At 34.9% G+C, this 24,535-nt stretch overlaps 2 long non-coding RNA genes across 2 annotated transcripts; both read right to left on the bottom strand.

Moving 5' to 3' along the window:
• Window positions 1-2,466: 2,466 nt before the first annotated feature.
• LOC113085441 (uncharacterized) lies at window positions 2,467-11,731 on the bottom strand. The gene is made up of 4 exons (XR_003284277.1): window positions 11,557-11,731; window positions 3,267-3,397; window positions 3,051-3,182; window positions 2,467-2,497 (listed from the first exon to the last, which is right to left on the bottom strand). It is a non-coding gene; the product is annotated as an uncharacterized LOC113085441 (long non-coding RNA).
• LOC113085443 (uncharacterized) lies at window positions 6,688-8,467 on the bottom strand. The gene is made up of 3 exons (XR_003284279.1): window positions 8,335-8,467; window positions 8,194-8,238; window positions 6,688-6,810 (listed from the first exon to the last, which is right to left on the bottom strand). It is a non-coding gene; the product is annotated as an uncharacterized LOC113085443 (long non-coding RNA).
• Window positions 11,732-24,535: the final 12,804 nt, after the last annotated feature.

Raw genomic sequence — 24,535 nt, 5'->3', positions numbered from 1 at the left:
AAATACCTTTCAGTAGCTGATGGGGTTTCTTCACTGAATCTCGGTGGATCACCTTTTGACCGGTCACTCTTCACAGACACAGAGCTGGACACATGTGAGCCTGATCTTACACTGATGACACAAAAAAAGAAAAAAAAAAAAGAGAGAGAGAGACATTCTTCAGTCTCATTTGAAAAGGTTTAATGTTGTGAATGGACTTTTCTGTAGATAGATGGACACATTCATGTTTGATTGTCACATTCATTATTGAATTTATGCTCTCTAGGGTTTGTGCAACTGTATTACTGTAAATAAGCTCAAGACACAGTTCAGTAAAGAAAAAAGCAGAATCTTTGTTATTTTACTGTATTAATTACTTATTTTCTATCACAGATACACTGGTGGAGAAATTAGCTAATGCTATGTTGTAATAAACCAAATGAAATACCTTTCAGTAGCTGATGGTGTTTCCTCACTGAACTCCGGTGGTTCTTCCTTTGACCGGTCACTCTTCACAGACACAGAGCTGGACACATGTGAGTCTGATCTTACACTGATGACACAAAGAAGAGTGTGGGAACGTTTTTAAGATTTTGATACAATAAATTTCATAAAAAAAATAAAAAAAAAAGAAACTAAAATATATACTGCAATGCAAAAAGAGAGTAGAGTATAAGTCTCCTTCCATCACAGTAGAGTCCAAGCTCTCTTCTGTCACATCAGTATCATCCTCATCTAACACAAGCTTCATTTCTACCATTGTCCCATATTCAGCTTCATTCTCCTCAGTCGTCTCACTTCTCTCACCTTCCTCTTTTATATCTTCTCCAGCAATAGTGACACAGACCCCAGCTTCAACACTCATCCATCCTTTCATTATTTACAGCTTCAGCATCGTTCACTTTCTCACCACAGACACTTCTGATGCAGCCCTTCCATTATATCAACCAACTAATCAAAATCAAATTCATCTTCATCATACTTCAAGACCATGTAAACCTGTCATCTAAAACAAATGACAAGCGTGATCTTTTTGATTTGGGACACTACTGTATCATGTCTTAATCTCTACAAGTAAGAGTTCATCTTTACTGAAAGCTGGAACACATCTCTTCTGACTTCATATCTACAGATTACACACCAGGGCTGTACAGTGTGACATGTGTTGAACACGTTATGAAAAATAATCAGTCTGTGTGATGAATAAATATACCACAGTAGCAATGCATGCCTGGGTTTGAGCCGGTTTACAAACCTGTTGTCCAGCAAAGTGAACATTTAATGAGGTTTTTTACTACAAATTCATTTCATCACTCAAGTGTAACTATTTTTGGCCAAATTGTGGATCCTTACAAACAGACAACACAAACTTGGTGTTCTATATAATATTTGTCAAATAAAGAAAAAGGTTTATCTGAAAACCTTTGTTACAGTTCAGATTTGTGCAGATTCTGTGGGTTCAGATTTGGAAATTCACTGGCTATTGCCTCTCATAACATCATAAAGACACATATATTGCCTCTCATAACATCATAAAGACACATATATTGCCTCTCATAACATCATAAAGACACATTAACACATTGATGCTATTTTTTATTAATTTGAAATGAAAGAATGAAAGAGAGATTAAAGTGAAGAAACTGAATACAAACAGTATCTTTCCGGAGCCAAAGAATAAACAATGTTCGGACTGCTATACGTAATATTTATTGCTGTAGTATTAGTAGATGTTTTATTAATGCAATGATGCCCATGATCACAGAGACTTGTTATATGAGGGAAAATTAAGACATTCAGCGTGTTGTGTTAAATAATTACAGAATTCAGAGATTCCTCCTGAAATTAGTTTGTGGATTATCTAACCTTAATATTATATTTATAGGCCTATCCATAATATTTGAGCCATTCAATGCTATGGATCAAAGAGCACTCCTGTATAGACATAAAAAAAAAGACTGGATTCAGGCTAACATTTTCTCCTAACATGTGTTCCCTGGGAATCGAGCCCACAACCTTGCGCTGCTAACACAATGCTCTACAACTTGAGCCACAAGAAATTATTACTCATTTTAGTTCATTTAACACTTTACAGCAAATTAAACTTCAGTTTGCAATGATTATTTTGACTTGCTTAAGTTACCATATTATTTACATTTTCGATCCACTAAAAGTGCAACCTGAAACTAAAGTGTAAAACATTTTAATTCTGGGATTGTACAGGATTTAAATATTCCTGTATATTAGACATTTAACAAGTTTCTAGCTGTTTTTAACCCGAGACAATCTAAGCACCTTTAGAGGAAGTTCTGCTTTGTTTTGTAAATCATTTGACTTGACAATAGTGAGAGAAAACTCTGCTTGTTGAAAAGTGTTAAAACTTCTGTAATAGCAGACTCAGTCTTACCTCTGTTTGTGTGAGAGACTCATCTTTCCTCTCTTCTCTGACAGACTGCAGATGAACAGCTCAACACTGAGATCTTTGTGTCTCTGAAGAAGATCAGATGCTCATCATGACCTGGACATGACAATCAGATCAAGATCATGAGAGTTCAGAGGAACAAATGATGAAGAAAATAACTAGTGCTGAATCTCTGAGTTATCAAGCAATCAATATACAAATAAAATATGCTACAAATATACTGCCATGTAATAATCTCTTCAGATCACTCACAACACACTTCTTTATTTACATATACATTACTATCGGATCATTAAGAAGTTTAAAAGAAGATTTGTTTTGCTCGTTTATCAACCTGTCTATCCAGAAGAACAGGTTTGATTTGATCACAGAATACTTTCGGTTTCGCGACTTAAAATGGAAAAAGGAGGAAATGAAACAACACTTTTGGAATTATTCTAATTGCTTATTTTTAAAGACTTGTAAAAATGTTTTAACATTCTTCATCTCTAAACGGTTTGTTTTATTAATATCTCTCTGTTTCTCGGTGGTTTGTTATTCGTCGACAGACAGGTATAAGTTATAACTGAACAAATCCCGCTTCATCCAGCTCTGAAACGCGTTCATCATTCTCCTAAATAAGTGTAATGGTGAAAGTATTCAGACTTACTTGCAGTAGTTCAGACGATCTTGTGCTGCAGGAACAGAATCCAGAAGTCTTTCAAACACTTCCGGTTTGTGATCGCTGTTAAACACCTGTGCGATCTTCACGATTGATGTTTGTCACCTGACACGACTTCATCTTGGAGAAAATCAAAGTCCAGTTAACAACAGATCTCGTGCATCAGCGCCACCAACTGGACAGGAATGTGAAGCACAAACACACCTGCTTTCTCCTTCTTCTTCCTTCTAACAGCAGATCCCAAACTAAAACAGTGCACTAGCGCCACCTGCTGTTTCTTCACATTCTCCCTCTCAATCTGCTCCATTCACCTCCTTCTGATACATTTGACTACTCTGAAGGGTTAATGAATAATGACAGACAAATCATATCAAATAATCCAAGACAAACATATCAGTCTGAAAGGTAATGATTATATGCTATATAACAGAATCATATACAGTCCTGTTTTTATTTGAAGAAACGTAATTACATTTCTTTAATTACAGCAATAGTCTTTGAATTCAGATTGAATGATTTATTCAGTTATTCTGTAGGTTATGATGAATAATTAAGATATTTGAAATATTGAATTCATTCAGAACTCAATTAATTTTAATGAACTTTCAGTTTCTACATACAAATAGAAAATGTCCAGTTATTTTCATCTTATTATCTGAATTTATCATCTCTGGTTGCTGTGATGTAGATATATGTGCTTTTAGACAGAGACATTGCTGGATCTGATGAAGAGAAACCCCAGGAACACAGAAGAAAGATCTTTTTTGAGACTCGAATCTCAATCATTAGACTGTAAAAAGTGTGAGAGATGAGAGAGATCGACCTTTATCTGTTCTCACATGGACAGATATTCAATGAGTATGGCAGAAATTTAGGCAGTACCTCACCATTGTGAAGCAGAGTATTACAATTTGACCCAAACATGATTGTCCCATGACATGACAGCATTGGCTAGAGTAATTAGTTCATTTACATCCTTCCTTACAAATGGGTGCATAGTACTTATTATTATTTTTTATTATAAATATTATTTACTCTTACTCTTACATGATGCATTTCTGGTTTCAAATTGTTGTCATGGTGGTACTTTTCTATATCACTGAATGTGGTAATAAAGAGTTGCTTATGCTTTAAATTTGTCCATATGATGGCAAAATCACTTTGATAAAGAAGAGATTTTTTTCTGTTTGTTTTTATTTTATTTTATATATCACATAGTTATATCCCGCTACATTACCACTAACGTTATACTTCCACTAAACAGTATCTCTGTTTACCCAGCCAAAATTATATCAGTTCTGACAACTACAGAAATGTGAAAAGTGTCCATTGAATAGCTGTAACTATGATCCTAAAGAGTTGCTGTGTAAGCTTTTTGTTATCACTCTTTGTCAGTTTAATATATTGTCAGTTTCATTCATTTTCCATTAAATGCAGTATGAAAGGGTTTCAGCACTTCATCCTGTTGAAAGGTTACAGTACACAGCATGAATTATCACACCCCTCTGAAACTCAATTTAGAAATGAATCTTTATATCTAGGACATGTTTTATATGTTCAGATGTGGTCAGGTGTACTCATTTATACTACTTACTTTAAAATGTTTCTAATGTTTACAAAAAAGTTAGATGATTCAAATGACTTTATAATTGTTTAATATCTAATGTTAATCAGTTTAAGCACATTTTGTCCCTCTATTCTGCAGCAAATTCTGAAAAGGCATCTTTTAGAGGACGTACTCCGTTCGAGGACCCCTTTCTCTTGTGCACATCGACACGAATCACAGATAAATAAGGTATTTTAACATATACATAACATATATACATTTAAAACAAGAAAAGCATTTTGACTGCCTTTTCACTTTTGCCTTGTATTTTATAATTGAAAACAAAGCACAAACACAAAGCATAAAGACTGAACAGCATAATGAATTTATTTTGCTTTGAAGCTTACAGTTTATTGATGTACAGTTTTTCACATCTGAATAGAGTTTAGAATAATTTGGCAGCAATCTTGGCTGCTTTTGTTGTAATACATGTCAATAATAAAGAAAATAAAAATAAAACAGTCAAATATCCAAAAGCTACTGCACCATTATTCTTTTAACATTATTGACGGCATAACAGAGGGTCCACAGTATAGTGATTAAACTACAGTAAGAATCGATCTCATGAAGGACCAAAGTCTCTGCTATTGCTCTCCGCCGGCTCATAATGCTGAGCAACTCTGTGTTTGTCTCTAGCTGCTGTGTAGGTTACAGTACAGGAACATGCATTTACTAGAGGCAAGCAGAAACTATACTGACCACATCGAAGCTGACAGTCAGGATCAAATGTGCAGAAGTAATGGGGACATGTTCCTGAGCAGTAATCCACTGCATGAAATCTTGTCTTGTTCTGCATCTCCTTTAGTGCAGTTTGTTTTATCCAGCTGTTCGCTGTCATCTTCAACCCTGCTCTCCTTACTGCTGCTCCCTTCTTCTGCAGAAAACACACACATTTATGTCTGCAACCTTACTTGTGTTAACAGTATCTGAACCTGGACTGACAATACCTCACATTTTTAAAGTGCCCCTAATATACTATTTTACAATTGTTTTAGAGGTTTCCTACAACAAGTTTCTATTCAAAAGTGTGAAGTGATCCCAATCTTCAGTCTTTTCCACAAGCCCTCTCTGCTCTGACTCAAAAGACATCATGACAAAACTAAAATGCAAGCAACAACACTTACTTTTGTAAAGTGAGCAGGAACAAATAACGGCTGAAATAAAGGCTGATTTAGTTTCATCATTTGATGGAGACACAGATTTCCAATCCTCTGCACATTTGCTGCAGCATTGAGAGGATTCACACAGACGAATGCAGAACAACAGCACTACACCAAATAATACATCCAGGAAAAAGATAAATTATCTTTAACTTAATAAAAGTGCTTGTTTGAAACAAAAGGCTAAGTATGGAACTTTAATCTCTGTCAGACTGAAAAAGCATTTGTAAATTATTTTACAGACATAGGTGTTTAAATACTATAAAAATGCTCAACTATAAAAAACTAAACAAAAATTACACTGATTATCAAAACTGACTATATAACAGCCTTAAACTACCAAGTTCATGGTCCTGAATATGGATATGATGAGAAACATGACATCTTGTTGACGAGCTGTTTGTGAAGTACGTCTGAAGCACTGATTGAGCGATTACATGTGACAGGATTAATGTCAGTAAATTGTCCTGTATCTGTTTACAGACCCTTTGGCATTCATTCATGTTTATTTGGCACTGTAGCCCGTAACTGGTGTTAAAAACAGAGGAAGACGTGATCTTTCAAGAGTGCTGCATGCTGCCGCTTCACTTGACCTGAGGAACACTGCGTGATCGTCACTGCATTAGATAGAGAGCACCACAGTCAGATTTACTGGTTACATTTCAAGATAAGATGGACAGAAGTCGAAATCTGAGACTGTTTCTTATCAAAAGTAACAAAGCACAAAGCCTATTGTGGTTTAATGGATGAGAGATGTGCTATAATGTTCTGTTCATTCATCAGCTGTAAAGAGAAGATCGATCCTTGGGACATACAAATAAGTTTAATTCAATTAAAATTGAGACATCAATGTTTTTTACCCAGCTGTAATGTTAATAAACCTTCCTGAAAATGTCATTCTGAAAGTCTGTAACTGAATACTTCAGATTTTTCCCAGTGCTCTCTTCATCAAAGAATCTTTCCTCGATTCCGGTCATCATTTCTGTGAAAAAAAATAATTGTCAGAACTAATAAACAAATGCACTGAAGTTAGTTAAGAAGATGATGACTACATTTGATAAAACTGCATAATTAATGCAATGGTGCTTCATCTGAGAACAAACACACAGCGGTCAGGAATTGTTTCATCAGAGCAGCTCGATCTATCCCAGGATCTCCAATGAAAGAGACTCTGAGGGGATTCTTCGGAGAGGACTTCTTCTGTGTCAGGCCTCGGGAGAACATGTCTTCTCTTGTGACACAGAGGCTGAAAATGGCTGAAGGGTCTATTGCCTCTTTAAGTGTGTCGATTGTGTCTGTAAGGCTTGAGAAAAGGCTTTTTTAGCTTTTGGCCGGTGTAAAAAAGGTCCTGTTACGTCTAAATCTTGGTTTGGTCCATCGTCAGCTCTGAGAGAAGTTCAGTTTAGCTAAATAAAATGTACTGCCACACACAAACAACTGATGGTAAGGAATGTAGGTTAAACAAAAAATGTCATGATAACACAAAACATAAAATAAAAATAATAACCTTTCCCCACAGTTTCATGTGCTTCAATAAAGTCTTCTGAATACATGGCAGAACACACAGGACAAGAAACCTCACAAACAAATGAAAGAAAACACTTAAAACACAGAAAAACCTCAAACAAAATGATACTTGGGTGATTACCATTACAGATGACACAATTACGTAATTACATAAAAAAATGCAATTATATTAATAATATATGGTGTATATATATTAAAAAAACTTAAAAATAAGGTTCATTAGCTAACATTAATTAATTGTATTAGTTAATATGAACTAAGCATTTACAAATGAACAATACTAGTACAGCATTTATTAATTGTAGTTAATGTTAATTTCAGCATGTACTTATGCATTAAAACAAATGTATTGCTTATTGTTAGTTCATGTCAGTTAATACATTCATGTATGGGATTTTCCTTAGTTGAATGAATATAATATACAAGTTTCACTTTTTGAATAGAATTAGTGAACTCAATTTTTTGATGATATTCTAATTATATGACCAGCTTCTGTATATATAAAGAAGAAACCAAACCAATGTATAATTGACATTTGAAGCTAAACTTATTTTCATATAAGAATATGATATGCAGTAGCTTTAAACAATGATAAAAAGCTCTTCAAAACATCATTCAATGAAGAAGAAAAAAATCAAATAATCTTAATTACAATTTCAAAAGGAACAATCAGCAATTATGATTTGGCTTAATCATATAATATAACATTAACAAGTAAAATTAATTACATTTAATAAGTGATTAATCTGAAAATGAATCTGTACGGATAAAAGATTTGTTAAAAAAGATACCATTTCTTTCTATAAAATGATACTAAGTAGTCCTGCATTGGTCTTACCTTGGCATCCATAACTGCTGAAGGTGAATCCAACTCATTCCCTAACTGTGGATAAAAAAACGAATATAAAACATGATCAAATTTGAGAAATCGTTTCTTAGTTTCCATACGTAATCGTCCATTATATGAATTACTACTTACATTGCCACTACTCCGATTCATTTCTGTCGAAGTAGATGCCACTTCTTCATCTGTAGGTTCTCCAGGATCCTTTTACCTAAAAAACAGCTGTCAGTTGTGGCTCTATTAGTATGAGTAACACAAAATAATGGTCTTCAACCAATTAAAATATTAGTATGAATAGCCAAGGTAGACAAACTAAGACAGGTTCAAGAGTAGGAAAAAAAAAAACATTCAAAGCGGAGATGCTTCTCAAAGGAACAATCCAGCGGACTTATGTGTAAAGTTGAAGTCACAACGAAACAATCACAAATCAACCAAGATATCTTACCAACAGCTTTATATAGCAATGAATCCATTCCTGAATATGTCTTCAACAATAGTTTAGATATCTGCTGGTATTAAACACGCCAAACTCTATTAAGATGAGACTTGCTTGATAAGAAAATCACACTATTCAATATAGTGAGACAAATTATATATAGTGAGCCTAATTAAGCTGAATCAATACATTATTTAAGGCCTGGTTTCACAGACAGGGCTTAGCTAAAGCTCAGTCTAGGCATTACTTAAATTAGGATATTTAAGCAGGTTTTATAAAAATGACAGAGAAAGCTCCATTATTGCTGTGCACCTTGAGACAAAACAATGACACTAACATATTTTAAGATGTCAGTGCAAGTTATTTTTAGTCAAGACAGCTCAAACACGCATTTAGTCTGGGACTAGCCTTAAACTAGTGGTAAATCTCAACTATGCCAGCTGTTAGATAAATGAAAATTCATTTGTAAAACTTGAAGTGATCAGCATCCTCTGGGATGCAACAGTCCTCCGTCCTAGTCCAGCCTGCAGAAGAATCAACTCATCCGAGGATTTTGGGGTTCGTTCAACACTTCTTTTTGGCAGGACAAATTGGATTGGTGTTGACCTAGAAGGACTTTTTTTAAGAGTCGGGATAAAGCCTTTTCGTGCCTTGAAAAGACCAGGGAATGCTCTGAGAGGAAAACATACATACACTCACAATATACTAGAAACATTACAGTCAGGTTTTAGATCACTTCCTAGTACTGAAACCGCTCTGCTCAAAGTAACTAATGATCTTCTCCTTACACTAGATTCAGGTGATAATTTTGGATGATATTGATGGATCTTATTGCTGTCTTCGACACCATCAATCACAACATCCTCCTTACTCGCCTTGATCAGCAGGTGGGCATAAGGAGACTGCATTACTTTGGTTCAGTTCCTATCTCAATGATAGGACTTTCTCAGTATCTATTGGCAAGTTCTCCTCATCCTCTGCTTCTGTTTCATATGGGGTCCCTCAGGGGTCCATCTTGGGTCCTATGCTTTTTAGCCTGTATATGCTCCCACTGGGTGACATCATAAGAAAGCATAACATCTCTTTTGTACTTGCCTCTAAAATCTTGGGATTCAATACAGTCTATTCTGGTCTGTCGCGAAGACATCAAAACTTGGATGGTTAACAACTTTCTCCCGTTAGACAGTGACAAGACAGAAGTGATTTTTCTTGGTTCTCCCAAGGCAAGATGCAATGTGGTACAACATTTAGGAACTTTACCCCATTTATCAAACCTTATGCCAGAAATGTTGGTGTCATTCTTGACTCAGAACTCTGCCTTGACAAACAGATTAGTTTTGTTGTTAAAAATAGTTTCTATCAGCTCAAAATGATTTCCCACCTGAAGTTTTTTAACAAACTTGAGAAAGTTATCCATGCCTTTTTTACATAACGGCTGGATTATTGTAATTCCCTCTACTTTGGCCTCCCACAATCATCAGTTAGTACAAAACGCAGTAGCGCATCTTTTAACTGCCACTATGAGGAGCGAGCACATCACCCCCATTTTGGCCTCCTTGCATTAGCTCCCAGTTCCTTTTAGGATTCAGTTTAAAGTTTTATTGTTTGTTTTTAAGGCAATTAATTGGCTCGCCCCAACCTATATGATAACATTGTACAACCATACTCAGTTCAAAGGTCACTGAGATCTAGGGTTGCCACCTTCAATACAGAAAAATAAGGGACGCCTGGGGGACACCCCTTGGGACTGCGATGACCAAAGGTCCGATTACGTGCCAGTGATGGTAAATCACAACTTAAAACATGTTTTCAAAAAAATATTAATTGCTAATGAACTTTAGTAATTGTATAAGGTGGCGTGAACACAGATTTTGGATAAAATATTTGTCATTGTTTCCAGACAGTAACACCATCTAAACAGTAAAACCACATAATAAATAAATAGCCGGTCAACAATCATTTCTAAATTCATGTAAAACACACATTTTTCTTTATTATTATTATTATTGTTAAGTTAATCTGTTTTATATAGTAAATTGTTAATTCTACAGTAGCCTATTGATCAGTAGTTAGACAGTTTGAGTCTTTTCATTGTTTGACTGATGTAACTATATTTGTTATGGCAAAAACAGTGAGAAAAAATGTAATCAAGTGATGGTTATTTGCTGATGTTAAAAATTGCATTATAAAACGATCTGATCAACTGATTTAATCCTGAGTTTAATTTATGATATTAATTTAGTATTAGTGTCTATAGCAAATGTGTTGCAATGCATACGATCTTGCAGATTTTTATCATATGAACTTTTGTCTGTTCTTTTAAAAATACATTATTCATGAACCACAGAAGGGTTAGACACACAAACCCATCAATAATAAGTGTATGAATGTCTTAATCATCAGCAAGCAAACAACATCATCTAATCACGTTATCTTGCTTTTTTGCCATAATAAAGATTACAGCAGCTGAAGAACAACACTAACAAGTCAAGTGTTAAATTGCACAACTAAAGCCAACACTTACCACCATTATGGTGACAGCAAACCAAATTATTACTTTTAAACAAACATCAAAACCTCTGCTAAAACAAAGCATCTGCTAAATGCATACATTTAATAATGTTATTAATAAACATTTTTAGAATGTTTTTAGAGAATGTTATCCAATCTTTTGAGAGAACGTTCTGGGAGCAAAAATAAAACTTCCCGCTTAAAACATTGTTAGAACAATCCATTGTAATGATCTTAGAACATGTTTAGAACAAAACAATTCTAGCTGGGAAGCCCCACAATAATGAGCAAAAGAAAAATAATAGACTTAACAAAAAATGCATCAATAAATGTGATTTTAAATAAATTATTATTTGTGAATTATTATTATGAAGACCAGCAGCAGAAATAGCACTGTAAATCTGACTCACCAGAGACAGTAACAGAGACACTGAATCTGTACATGGTCTCTTTCCTACTTCTGATGGTTACGTCATACACTTCAGAGTCTGTGTTTCTGGTGTTTGTGATGATCAGAGATCCAGTCTGATGATCCAGCTTCAGTCTGTCTCTGAATCTCACATCAAGAACATCACATGTGGAGAATCTTCCATCTTGTTTATCAAATTCAGCTATAAGAGTATGTTGATGCCCAAATGTCCAGAATATTACATCCTTTGCCTGAAGTTCAGTGTTAGTCTGTAGAGAGACTGAATCTCCCTCCATCACAGACACTGACTTCACTTCATCTGAATCAGCAAACACACCTGAAGAACAAACACAAACAGGGTTTGTCAGGTCTTTTTTTATTATTATTGAAGTAAATATGAACAAATATCCTCCACAAACAGGATCAAATGAAAAATCTGATGGTTTCAAAACTGAACTGCAGTCATACTCAGCCCCCCTAAAAAATTGTGACCAGCTCCTTATTGACTATGCATTTGTGTTTGCCCCCTTTAAATTTTATGGAGCCCTGCACATGACATGCAAAAAAATAAAACAAATAAAAAAATAAAAAATTGTGTGCATGATTTACTTATTCATTCCCTCAATGTACTAAAATGTGAAGACAGTTACTATTTTGTTCCCTCGATTTGCTAATTCATTATCTCAATTTCTAAATCATGTGCACAATTTGTAAATTGAGGGAATGATCTAGTAAATTGTGTTTTGTGTTTGTACAGTAAACAGGTGCGTGTGTGTGTGTGTGTGTGTGTGTGTGTGTGTGTGTGTGTGTGTGCAGTGCCACGTTAAGCCCTGCAGGGCCCTGGACTAATAATGAGGTCCAAGTTCAATAATACGCTAAACGTTAAAATTGATTTTGTTTCTCTATTTAACAATATTAACTTACAATAGTGAAAGATGTGGATGTTGTGCTTCCATCAATAATCACATCTCTGCATTCCCCCAAACTGATTTGCAGAAATTAAAGTCCCACTCGGTGTGAGCTGAAGTGATTGTGACTAGACGGCAGAGAAATCTACTTGGTCTTAAAGGGGTGATATGATGCAGTTTCAACTTTTCTTTTTCTCTGGAGTGTTACAAGGTGTTCGTGAATAGATAAGATCCCTAAAGCTGCAAAGACTATAAGCGTGAAACACAAGTTTGTTCATAAAGCCCTTAAATGGAGATGGTTTGGGTGTGTTTTATGCAAATAACTTTGTGGACGTTTATTTAGAAGACTCAGAATTCAGTAACATTAGAAGGAGGTCAGGGTCTGTCCAAATACCTACACTTGCAGACTTGAGAGTGTGTGCACATGACTGGAAGTGCACGCTTTCTGCTTATGAGATGTTTGTTTTCTCAGGCAGGTTTGTGAGCGGACGCCGTCGCCTCGAGAGGCTCGTGCTGGACCCATGTTGCTGGCTGAATTCTGTCACGGGACGGTAGAGACCACCGAAGAAAGAACAGGGTCTGGGCCCAAATGCAGGTTAGAAAACTCTTTTAATAAACAAAAAGCCAACAAGGCAAAAACAAAACAGAAACAGATCCAGCAAGAACGAGACCAGGACACAATCAGACAACAGAAGGTGCTGGTATCCACCCGACAAACATGAAATCACTAGCAATGCATGAAGAAAACGAAACGCAAAACACAATTAATTCAGCCAGACAGACAGAGTGAGAGAAGAATATATAGTCTGTGACAATGGGCAACAGGTGTGTGTGTGTGTGTGAGTGAGTGTGTGTGTGTGCGTGCATGCGCATGTGCGTGTGTGTGAGTGAGAGGGCTAACAGGTGTGAAGAGTTTGTGACCAGGTGTGTGTGTGTGTGTGTGAGTGAGAGGGCTAACAGGTGTGTGTGTGTGTGTGAGTGAGAAGGCTAACAGGTGTGAAGAGTTTGTGACCAGGTGTGTGGAGTAAAGGTGAATGAGTCCGGGATAATGGGAAATGGCGCCCTCTGGTGGTGAGAGGGAGGAACACCGGGTCCGGACTCTTGACAGACTTCATTACGGCAAGACCTCAAGACCACAGTCAGATCACTTCAGGGTAGGGCTGTGTGATATGACTGGATATATCGGATGGACCAAATAAAAAGTCTATATAGTTTCATATTATGCTCCATCATTTATTTTTTGTGGTGCCACGAAATACATTGTTTACGGTAATAGTTTTTCATCGTTTGGATGACTGTGATCTTTACACACCACCACGAGGCGTGAAGAGGAGACAATGACCAGCCGGGACAAAACGAGGAGCTCGTTCCTAAATGAGGGACTACATTTGTAGCATGGACACACATTTTTAAGACGTGTTTTTGTTTTAAAACTGATTTTAAGCCATTGAAACACAAACACCAGAGCTGTATGTGCCGTCTCTTTTTCTATGTGAGAGGAGTGTGCATTGTTTGTTTGCTAATTTATTGGCTTTGAATGATTTGATAAACACACACACACGCGTCAGAACTCCCATCTTTGCAAGTTTCCTCATTAACATAACAGACACCCGGCAGAAAGTAACACGATTTAGAAACAGAACCAAACTCTGGCAAGATAAAGTTATTTTATATAAAATAAAATAAAAACATCGCACTTTATTTACAGTTCAGGTATAATAGGAAGAGTGAATCATCTGGGAGATAATTTGATTGTCTTGACTGTCGTATATGTTACATGCAGTTTGAAGCTGAATGGAGGATGACAGATAGACGCAGTGGAGAGAAGAGTTTACATCAACTTAAATATTCATCTGTATCTCACATTAAACCATGGACCGTCTTTTAAATGTGTTAGGTGTGTAAAAATACTTCAACTGACAATAAAGATCATTCTGAAGTTATACTGCACTGAGCACTATTGACATTTTTATGGTCTCTGAATAAATGTTTTGAAATATATGTATTTATTGCTTTTTGATTTGGTTCATGAAAATATTTTTATGAAATATTTATGAAATTGTTGTGGAGTGAGGGGAACTAAAATAGTCTAGCTATGTAAACTGTAATCCGGTACTGATTCCAAATTACATGACAAAAATTATAGTTAGTAACATAATCCATTACATTACACATTTTAGGTAATCTAATCAGACTACTTTAGATTACTTTTGACCTAACTTGATTTAAATAGGATAATATTCTACCATATTGACATAAAAATACAAAGAGTAATATATACACATATATATAATTTCACAAAGCTTGTCCGAACATTCTGTTTTTGCTTCAGATTGGGTTATTATTAAATCAAATTATGTGTATGATTATTATTATATAACTAAATGATATGAAATTATATGTATATGAATTATTTAATAAAAATTAAATAACTGTAATAACAGATTTAGGTTAAATAAAGATGTCAGTCTTTTTAGGAAACAAATCAAAGAAAAAAATAAACTAATTCTGTTTCTAATATTCTGTATGTTGCTCAAAAACAAAATATATATTGTGTCCAGTTTTTTATTATTTTATTTTTATTTTACCTAGTCATTTAAAAATAACACATTTTTTAAAACAAAAAAATACGATTTCACATATCGTACCTAAACACGCTTGGAGAACATAATTAGAACTAGATACTAAATTAGTTAAAAATGCCTATCCATATACAGCTATGATTCGCGAACCCCAAACTGACTCAAATGATCCGCGATCCCGCTACAAACCGAACTCCCGAACTGACTCAAATGATTCGTGATCCCCAAACTGACTCAAATGATTCGCGAACCCGCTTTGAACTCCCAAACTGACTCAAATGATCCGCGAACTCGCTCCGAACTCCAGAACTGACTCATGATTCGCAATCATTTCAGAGCTGTAACAACAATACTGTGAAACCGTGATATGTTTGCTTAAGGTTATCATACCATCAAAATCTCATACCGGCCCATGACTAATAAATATATATAAATATTGTTGTTATTAACATGAAGTGCATTAAACATTACTTCAAGGTTTCCCAAACTAGGGTTTGTGACTTTAATACAAAGCTAATTAATTAAATCATAAAAAAAATCAATACATTAAAATAAATAATTTTAAAACCAATCAAAATAAAATAAAATCTTACTAAAAAAGTTTAACATTTCATTTGTTTACCTTGCATGGCATGTGGACATAACCAACATCAGAGAATCATGAACATGCAAATGTGATAATTATTAAAATATATATTTTTGAAATCTCAGGGGTACTTCAAGTAAATATATTTGGTGAAAGAGGATCAGATGACAAAAGTTTGTGAATTTGTGCGTTTTAATGTGTTTGAAAGACAAACGCCTTCCAAATACAAAGTAACACATGGTTAAATAAACTACAGAGTGATGATTCAAATAAAAATCAATGTGTTCATCAGTAGTTGATGCAATGTTGAAACACTTCTTAAACCTGAAATGATTTTTATAAATCAATCTTCAAATGCTGTCACTGACAATGCAATGCTGCAATTTGGAAATAGTGGAATAACTATTAGGGATTTCTCTGTTATCATATTTTTCTTTGTTTCACCAGTTTTCATATAGACAGACTGAGTGCATAAGTCTTTGGTGTTATTTTATATAATAAAAAGTCTAATAAATCAGCACATTACATGAGATTAAATAAACCATGTGTATGAGTCCACATTCTGTTGCTTTGTGTTTACTGGTGAAAGAGCAATACCTGAAACACAAAAGTACATTTCACAAAGAACAACAAACTTTACGATTATAATTTAGAGCAAAAATAATTCTGATCGGTTTAGCTATTACACAACCTGACTAAAATGCTCCTACATTTCGTTTTCTTAAACATGACTAAATAAAAACAGGACAGGGTTGACTAAATATGATTACTAAAATGTACATTTGAGTAAAACTAAGACTGAATTAAAAATGGCTGCCAAACTTAATACTGCTGTGTGGTTAATTAATAATAATCTTACTGCTAAAATGTCAAGTTTTCATTGACTAAAACTAGACTAAAATGTTGAGACTTTCAGTCGACTAAAACTAAACAGGATAAGGTTGACTAAATATGATAAAAACTAACAAGGACATTAAACTGGTTCCTACATTATATTTCTCTACACTTCTTCTAATCTCACACACTATTTAGGATGATAGTATGAACATTGAGACACAGGGCATGTCTTTATAAATGAAGCACTGAATCATTGACTCAAATGATTCAAAATTCACAAACACGAATCCTTCAGTAACGAAACACTGCTGTGTGTTGCTCAGAGAAGCGTTTGGAAGCGTTTTCATTAAAAAAAATGGAGCAAAAACAGTCAACTTTGACAATATATCAAATATTGAACTAAAATGTATATGAACTACTCGTTTAACTCTTTAAAATGTCAAATTTTCAATCGTGGTTTCCAGGGAAAACTTCACTCTCTTGGTCGTGTCATGTTGCTTAACTGGGCTGTCTGTTATAAATATAAGAACTAAGTTACATTTGTATGTTTCTTCTGTGTGCAGTTGTGTTCATTTGTTTTGATTTCTCCAGGAGATTCTCTCTCAGACAGACTTTATATATATATATATATACAAACATTTTTGAGCCTCATTACTGAAGGATGAAGAATAAACTCAACCTGTTTGTTCTTCAGTGTGTTTGGTTCTGCAGGGTTCTAGATCTCTCATGTTCTCTCTGTCCTTCAGTAAACTCTGTCTCTGCAGATTTATCTTCTTCATGATGATTTGATGCTCGTCTTCACTTGTACGTACTTGTGAGCTTAAAAAATAATAATCAATAAGTCCATTATCTATTATTATTCTTCATCATCTCTTTCATTAATATACAGACAGATAAATATATAAAAAAACAATTAAAAGATGCCAAATATAAGCAATGTAAGAATTTAGAAAGTGAAAATAAACATAGAAATATAATTTTACAAATTTGCAAGGTACAAATAAAGCACCGATGAATTGAGTTGAACTGAATGTGTTTTAGTTTTGTGTTTTATATGAAACATGGTTTATCACAGACTAATGAATAAATGCTGTTGTGAATGTTAGAGAAGGACAGAAGCACTTTACCTAACTATCAACTTTCCACACGATGAACCTCCAGAGTCCTGCAGATCTTCTGCTCCAAAACATCTCTGACCAACAACTACTCATGCGGCGCAATTAAGAAAGTACAGCACCTTTAGAAATATATTAACTGAGAAAAACCAAATAAATAAAAACACTGACTTCTTTTACCTGCTGTACATATAATGGGAACATTTCTGTTATTATGCATTAGCTATTTATGCTTTATGTTTCATGTCTACAAGTTAGCCTATATTTAAAACAGTTTAATAATACTTAAAACAGACAAGTAAACTTTTCACTTGTTTTTAACTGTATGTAGCATTTTATTACATGAAAATATAAAAGTGTTAAAAAGACTAAATGTGTTTGAGTATTTAGAGGAGAGTGAAAGACACAAATGCTGTTAACTTGTGAAAATGTTTAGTTGATTTGATGAAGGAGAGACTCCATCCACAGAACAAAGACTATATACTGGATATCTGTACATTAACAACAGACACACAACTAAATATAGAGTAAAACAGAATAATAATGTGTAGAAAACATGAGATAAGTTTCACACATTGTAGATTTGCTTTATATCTTTTGACACATTTAAGTGCTGCACTTGACAATCACATTTAGACATTTGAATCATTATGAATGAGTTTAATAGAAATATTATTAAACTGAAGAGTCAGACAGACTCATCTGAGCTTCTTCCTCCTCTGTTCCAGCTTTACATTAAACACAATGATCATCTGCTTGAATACTAAAGCAACATTCATCATTCTTCATCCTCTGAATCTGAGAAAAATTCTTCATCAACACTGTAAGGTGGAAGAGAGAAAAAAAAATTGTATTCAGAACAAATTGCAAATCAGTTACTATTTCAATTGCAGTTACATTTAAACAATTTTGCATAGACATTTCTAAAACAATATTTGTGTTTTAAATACATTTATAACATGAATTCCATTCTGTTTGTGTCTCTATTGAGTCAATATAAAGAGAAACACACACTAGCGAGTGTACAGCAAATATAATAAATGACAAGGAACAAACACAAATGTGATTTAGTCTTAAAACACAAATCTTTCAGTTAAATGTGTCACTAGTTAAAGCTGTTTGTCTCTAGTTTAAACATGTTTGTATTGGTCTCAGTAAATAAGTGAAATGATTGCACAGCTCGCTGGAATACTGGATTCTGATTGGTCAGTGGTGACATTCGGAGGTGTGTTATTCATTAGGTGTGTGTCATTAGCAGCAGAATAACACACAGTCATACAGTATTTGAGTCGGGCGTTTCTTTGACTTCTCTCGTATCACAGCACCGCGCTCTCACTCGTTTCATTCAAACACAACTGCTATTAGCTTGTGCCTCAGTTACTGACTGGATTTACCCTCAAACCAAACCGCAGGAGATTCCTGTTAATAGTAGACTTGAGGAGACATTGTTCAAAGTGTGTCTTGTTGTTCAAGTTGTTGCTAACTGAGCAGAAGTGTTTAGCTGAATCTAAATTGTGTCTAATTCTTCACTTGTGTGTCAAGAAAGCATATAATAAGTGTGATAATGCAGATGCAGCCGGATGTTATCACAGAATAAGTCTCTTCAGGAGGACACAAGTCCTGATCACCCTGTCGGGTTTATTCTGTGATAACAAGCGGCTGGAGCTACATTATCTCTTACAGAAAGTAAGTGTAAAGTAATGTGACGTGTTGCTTGTCAAAGTAAAAACACACAAGAGACAGAGACATTGATCATGTGATGCTGGACGACTGTGAGCTGAAGCTGAATCTGCTCTGATTTTACCAGCGTTTTCCTACAATCTGAACAAATCTATTTCAAACTCGAATGATTCACTATTACTGATCTCATTAATAAAGCAGCTGTTGCTGTAGAAAGCTGTGACAGTCTGCTTTTCTTCTCTTTCCTCCTTTGTGTTCAACATTTTTATCAACTTTACATTTCATTCTGACACAAACCCTTTGAAATAAAGCTTGATGATCATTTGATCAACTCTTTTCACTAATATCTGAAAGTATATATTTGTTCAGATATCAGAGGTAAATGAATCTCTTTAATATCACAAAGTGAAGTTTACTCACCTCAGTTCACAGTTTGAGTCTCGTAGCACATCAATGAGCTTCTGCTTTGAGTCTCCGATCATATTGTGTCTCAGATCAAGCTCTTTTAGAAACTGCAGAGCTTTTGTGTTTGTCAAAGACTGAGTTAAAGAAGAAACATCTGTAATGTCACAGTAACGAAGACTAGAAAGAGACAAACAGAGGAAGAGAGATCATCTTACAAACAAATCATTAAGATGAAGAATCTTTCACAAATATAATGTGAACACATTCATCATGAGATATTGAGTATAAAGTGTTTTGTTGAACTCTTATGTGCTGTTCGTTTGGGGACGACACTCGTGCTGTTTGGGCTCTTCAGAGGACACAGCCAACAAAACGACATTTTGTTTTTTTAAACAAATGTAATTTTACTCGGTTTATTAATGTTTTTACTCCACATTTGTGTAGTTTTAAGGATTTATGATATTTATGATAAAATGTATAAAAATAAATTACAAATATATTATATAGGTTTTTATATATAAAGAGCTCTTTATGTAAAACTCACTTTAAAAAAGACCCACCTAATTGTGATTAATGGGGAAAACATGGCGTGTTTTTCCTCCATCGTGGATCTGCTGGTGTCAGCTCTTCAGACTGTGTGTGTTATCTGTGTTGTGACTGACATTTTTGAAAAATTATGTAACAAAAAATCATACATTTTCCCATTAATGTCTATGGTTGTTTTTTGGGGATGTATGTGAGTGTTCTGCATTGTGATCGTGTTGAAGGGTTACCACTAGGGACGTCCCAATACCACTTTTTCACTTTAGATGCCGCAGCTTTGGCTATTTGCCGATTCCGGTATCAATCCGGTATTTTTATTTTATTCTTGAACTAATACTACTAATAATAATAAAATAAATGGAAGCACTTTGCTCAATTAGCCACCTATAAACATAAAAAAAAATCTGTGTCATTATTTTATCTTTGTTATTAAAAAACAAATAGAACAAAGATACACATTACAAATACACATAATACACTAGTACAAATAAACAGTGTTTTGCAGGTACAATAGTATTTAGCAGTAGCATTCAAAAAATTTATTGAATGAGTAAAAATAAGACAATTATTATTTACAAATTACAATTGTACCTAGACAGTTGCCTATGGCTATGATTTTACTAATACAGTGGTCTGATTAATTTTATAGTTCAGAAATGAAACACAAGAAAATTTTACTTCAATAAAAACAAGGATTAGTTTTTGTAAGGGTAGTGATGTCCACATGTTTTTGTTAAAGAAATTATAGAAGCTAGCATTTCTATCGCAATAAGGTGGCCAAAAATGAAAGATTAAGTGAATAATTGTATTGAATTAATTAAACGGAACATTAAAACACATTATTAACTTAATGTTATCAAAATCCAAAAATGATTAACAGGATTATAAAAGTACCTAAAGTGATGCCTAATTATGTAGCATCATTTGTATGAGTGTGTAATCGTTCTGCATTGTGAATGTGTGGAAGGATTGCCAATTCATTTTTGTTGTCTGAATTGTGGTGGATTTATTGATTTTATTTGATAAATTAAGAAAAAAGTATTGATTTTATAATGTTTCTTTTAATTTCAATGTGGGTCTCCAGAGAGTGACGTTTTTCTCACTAACACACAACCAGATATCAATCCAATTTAATTTTCTGTTTGTAGATCTATCAAGTGTTGACAACTGTACAAAGTCTCATGTCATTTAGATAAAGGGAACATTTGTTTTTATTTCAGCAAACATCATTTGGGGTCTCAAAAGACCTTGAACAGCACATAAGAGTTAAACAAAGTGATTTTCATCATTTTGATTCTTGTCTGTGAATGTTACTGACCTCAATCTCTCCAGTTTACAGCGTGAATCCTTCAGTACGTCACATAAGTGATTCACTCCTGTGTTTTTTATTTGATTCCAGCTCAGGTTCAGTTCTCTCAGGTGTGATGGGTTTGATTTCAGAGCTGAAGTCAGGATGAGACACTGTTTCTCTGTCATACTGCAATAACTCAGACTGAAGACAGAAAGAGAAAACACAATGAATCAGACACGTTATGTTCATGTGTGAGTAATTCATCATGTGTTAACAACATACAGTGTAATAATTAAAACACTGCCAAAAACCTTATTATATGATTTTATTATTATATTATGCTAAACTAATAATAAACTTATTATATTAACTTATTTTAATATGATTTTAAGTAGTTCTATAGTTGATCCTATATCTGAATCTACTTTGTTAATCTTTTCTTTTGGTTTTGGTTTTGTTTTATTGGTCAGTCGTGGTGTAATGGTGAGAGAGTCAGGCTTGTAAGCTGAAGGTTGTGGGTTCGAGTCTCAGGTCCAGCAGAGATTGTAGGTGGAGAGAGTGAATATCCAGCGCTCTCTTCTACCTTCAATACCACGACTGAGATGAGACCCTCGAGCAAGAACTGAACCCCAACTGTGTGTGTGTGTGTGTGGGAGGGGGGGGGGTTTGTTACGCGCATCTCGCGTACGCCCCGGCCCAGAGTCCTCAAATAATTAGTAGTGCTCATTTCTTAATTCTTTTTTTTTTTTGTCTTCAGATTCTGATTGGTCGAGCTGGGGAAACGAGGCTATAAAATGGAAGGAGGCGGACCCTTTCATTCTCTCTCTGCCAGCCACAGACTTCTCCATCACCACATCGTCTCCTGCTCCTATCTTGTTGTTATTTTGGAGTAGGGAGCCCCAGCCTGTTTCTGTTAGTTTAGTTATTTCTTTATTATGTTGATGGGCTCCCTATCTCATAATTTTGGTTACTTTTGTGAGTATTTTGTGTTAAAATAAAGGATTATTTTGGGATACTCCAGCCGTGTCCATCTATTATGTTATGCGTTCCTTTAAACTCCTAGACCTTTGTAGGGACCGTAACAGGGTTAAATGCAGAGCACAAGTTCAGAGTATGGGACACTATATTTGGCCACACGTCACATCCTTTCCTTTCCTTTCCTTTTCCTGAAAGTAAACAGTAATCTTTAATCTGACTGTAACTGCTGTAGAGTATAATGATACTAACTCTAGTTTCTCCAGCTTGAATTGTGTGTTCATCAGTAGATCACTGAGGTGTTTCACTCCAGAGTCTCCTAGTAGTTCATTCCAGCTCAGGTTCAGTTCTCTCAGGTGTGATGGGTTTGATTTCAGAGCTGAAGTCAGGATGACACACTGTTTCTCTGTAATACTGCATCCACACAGACTGAAGACAGAAAGAGAAAACACAATGAATCAGACACGTTATGTTCATGTGTGAGCAATTCATCATGTGTTAACACATACAGTGTAATAAATAAAAAAGGTAAAAAATTTAACATTTACAAAACCTTACATTTAGTCATATATCAGACACTTTTATCCAAAGTGACTTACAAATGAGGACAACTGAAGCAATCAGAATCAACAAAAGAGCAATGATGCACAAGTAGCTTTTTGTTAATTGTGTAATAAATAATAAGAATAATAAACTGATTGAATATACTCGTGGTGCACATAAGTGTTCTGCAGGTGCGCATGCGTGACCTAAATGAGAAATGCGCAGTAAATTAGTTCAGAACGCGCATTTGTGGACCGACATGTTTGACAGCTGTTAATGCACAATTACTATTTTAGATGACAAACTGTACTGTATACAAACTAAAAGCACAAATCTAGACTACAACAGGGCTAGGCAACGGCAGTCCTGGAGTGCCGAAGTCCTGCAGAGTTTAGCTCCAACCCTGAAAAAAAGCCTCACTTGTCTGAATCCTGAAGACCTGATGAATTTGTTCAGGTGTGTTTGATTAGGGTTAGAGCTAAACTCAGGACAGCAGCACTCAGGGACCAATGTTGCCTATCCCTGGACAACAACAAGCTTTTTCCCAAGTCCGTTACATCACAAACCCAGATAAACCCCGCCCCCGGGAACATGTGATGAAGGGGGCGAGGCCATGCTGTGCTGCTTTAGAGATGAGGAAGAGAAATCTTGGGGTGCACGTAAAATATGTTCATATATAAATCGCGATTCTATCTTTTAAAGATTCTAATGGATTCACAAGTTTCAAAATCAATGTTCTATAGCAGCGGCTCTTAATACTGTTCCTTGCGTCACTCTGCACAAGCTCTGCATTACTTTCTCTCTCTCTTTCAGCTCCAACAAACTGTTCTATTTAAACACTTATTTCCACATAGCAATGAGAAGCATTCCACATGGACACACGTGTGGTTGCTGAGCTGTATTAAAGCTTTCATCAGAACAAACCTTTATATTACAAGCTAACAGAAGTAGTAGCATTTATGAACAACAGCATATCTAAAAGTATGAGACAACAACAAACAAATATACCATTAAGAGCTGTGCTTGCACAGGTTCTGCACGATTAGCCTTTTTCACACTGCCGTGTTTCTGGCTTTCGGATTGGCGCTTGCAGGGTAAAAGTTTTTTCCGGTGACAACTGCGGCCGTACTTAACAAGAATGAGTTCAAGAATCAAAGTCTTTTTATTGGTGTAGGCATAGATGATTTTTTTTATTATCTAGATTTATCTCACTGTAATCTTGGAATTAATCTAGATTCATTTAGATTAAAATGGCGTAATTTGAATTCTGCTGAAGGCATTCAGAATATGTGTGCTACCCAAATAAAATAATGACTAAAAGTAGTCTTTTAGAAGGGATTTCTCAAGACAGGTGGAGCATTAGACCAGGGGCTCATTTCCTGTTTCCAAAATGCATCAAAAACTGCTTGAAAAAGATGTAACGAATTCACATTGCACAAGGTGCAAACAACCTTACGCCCGATTACACACATAATCCGTCTGCAGTGCATATGCGTTGCGTTTTTTTTTTACGCA

This window comes from Carassius auratus, unplaced genomic scaffold (genome assembly GCF_003368295.1).
Source record: "Carassius auratus strain Wakin unplaced genomic scaffold, ASM336829v1 scaf_tig00041559, whole genome shotgun sequence".
Classification (NCBI taxonomy): domain Eukaryota; kingdom Metazoa; phylum Chordata; class Actinopteri; order Cypriniformes; family Cyprinidae; genus Carassius; species Carassius auratus.
This window is presented reverse-complemented; position numbering and strand designations above follow the sequence as displayed.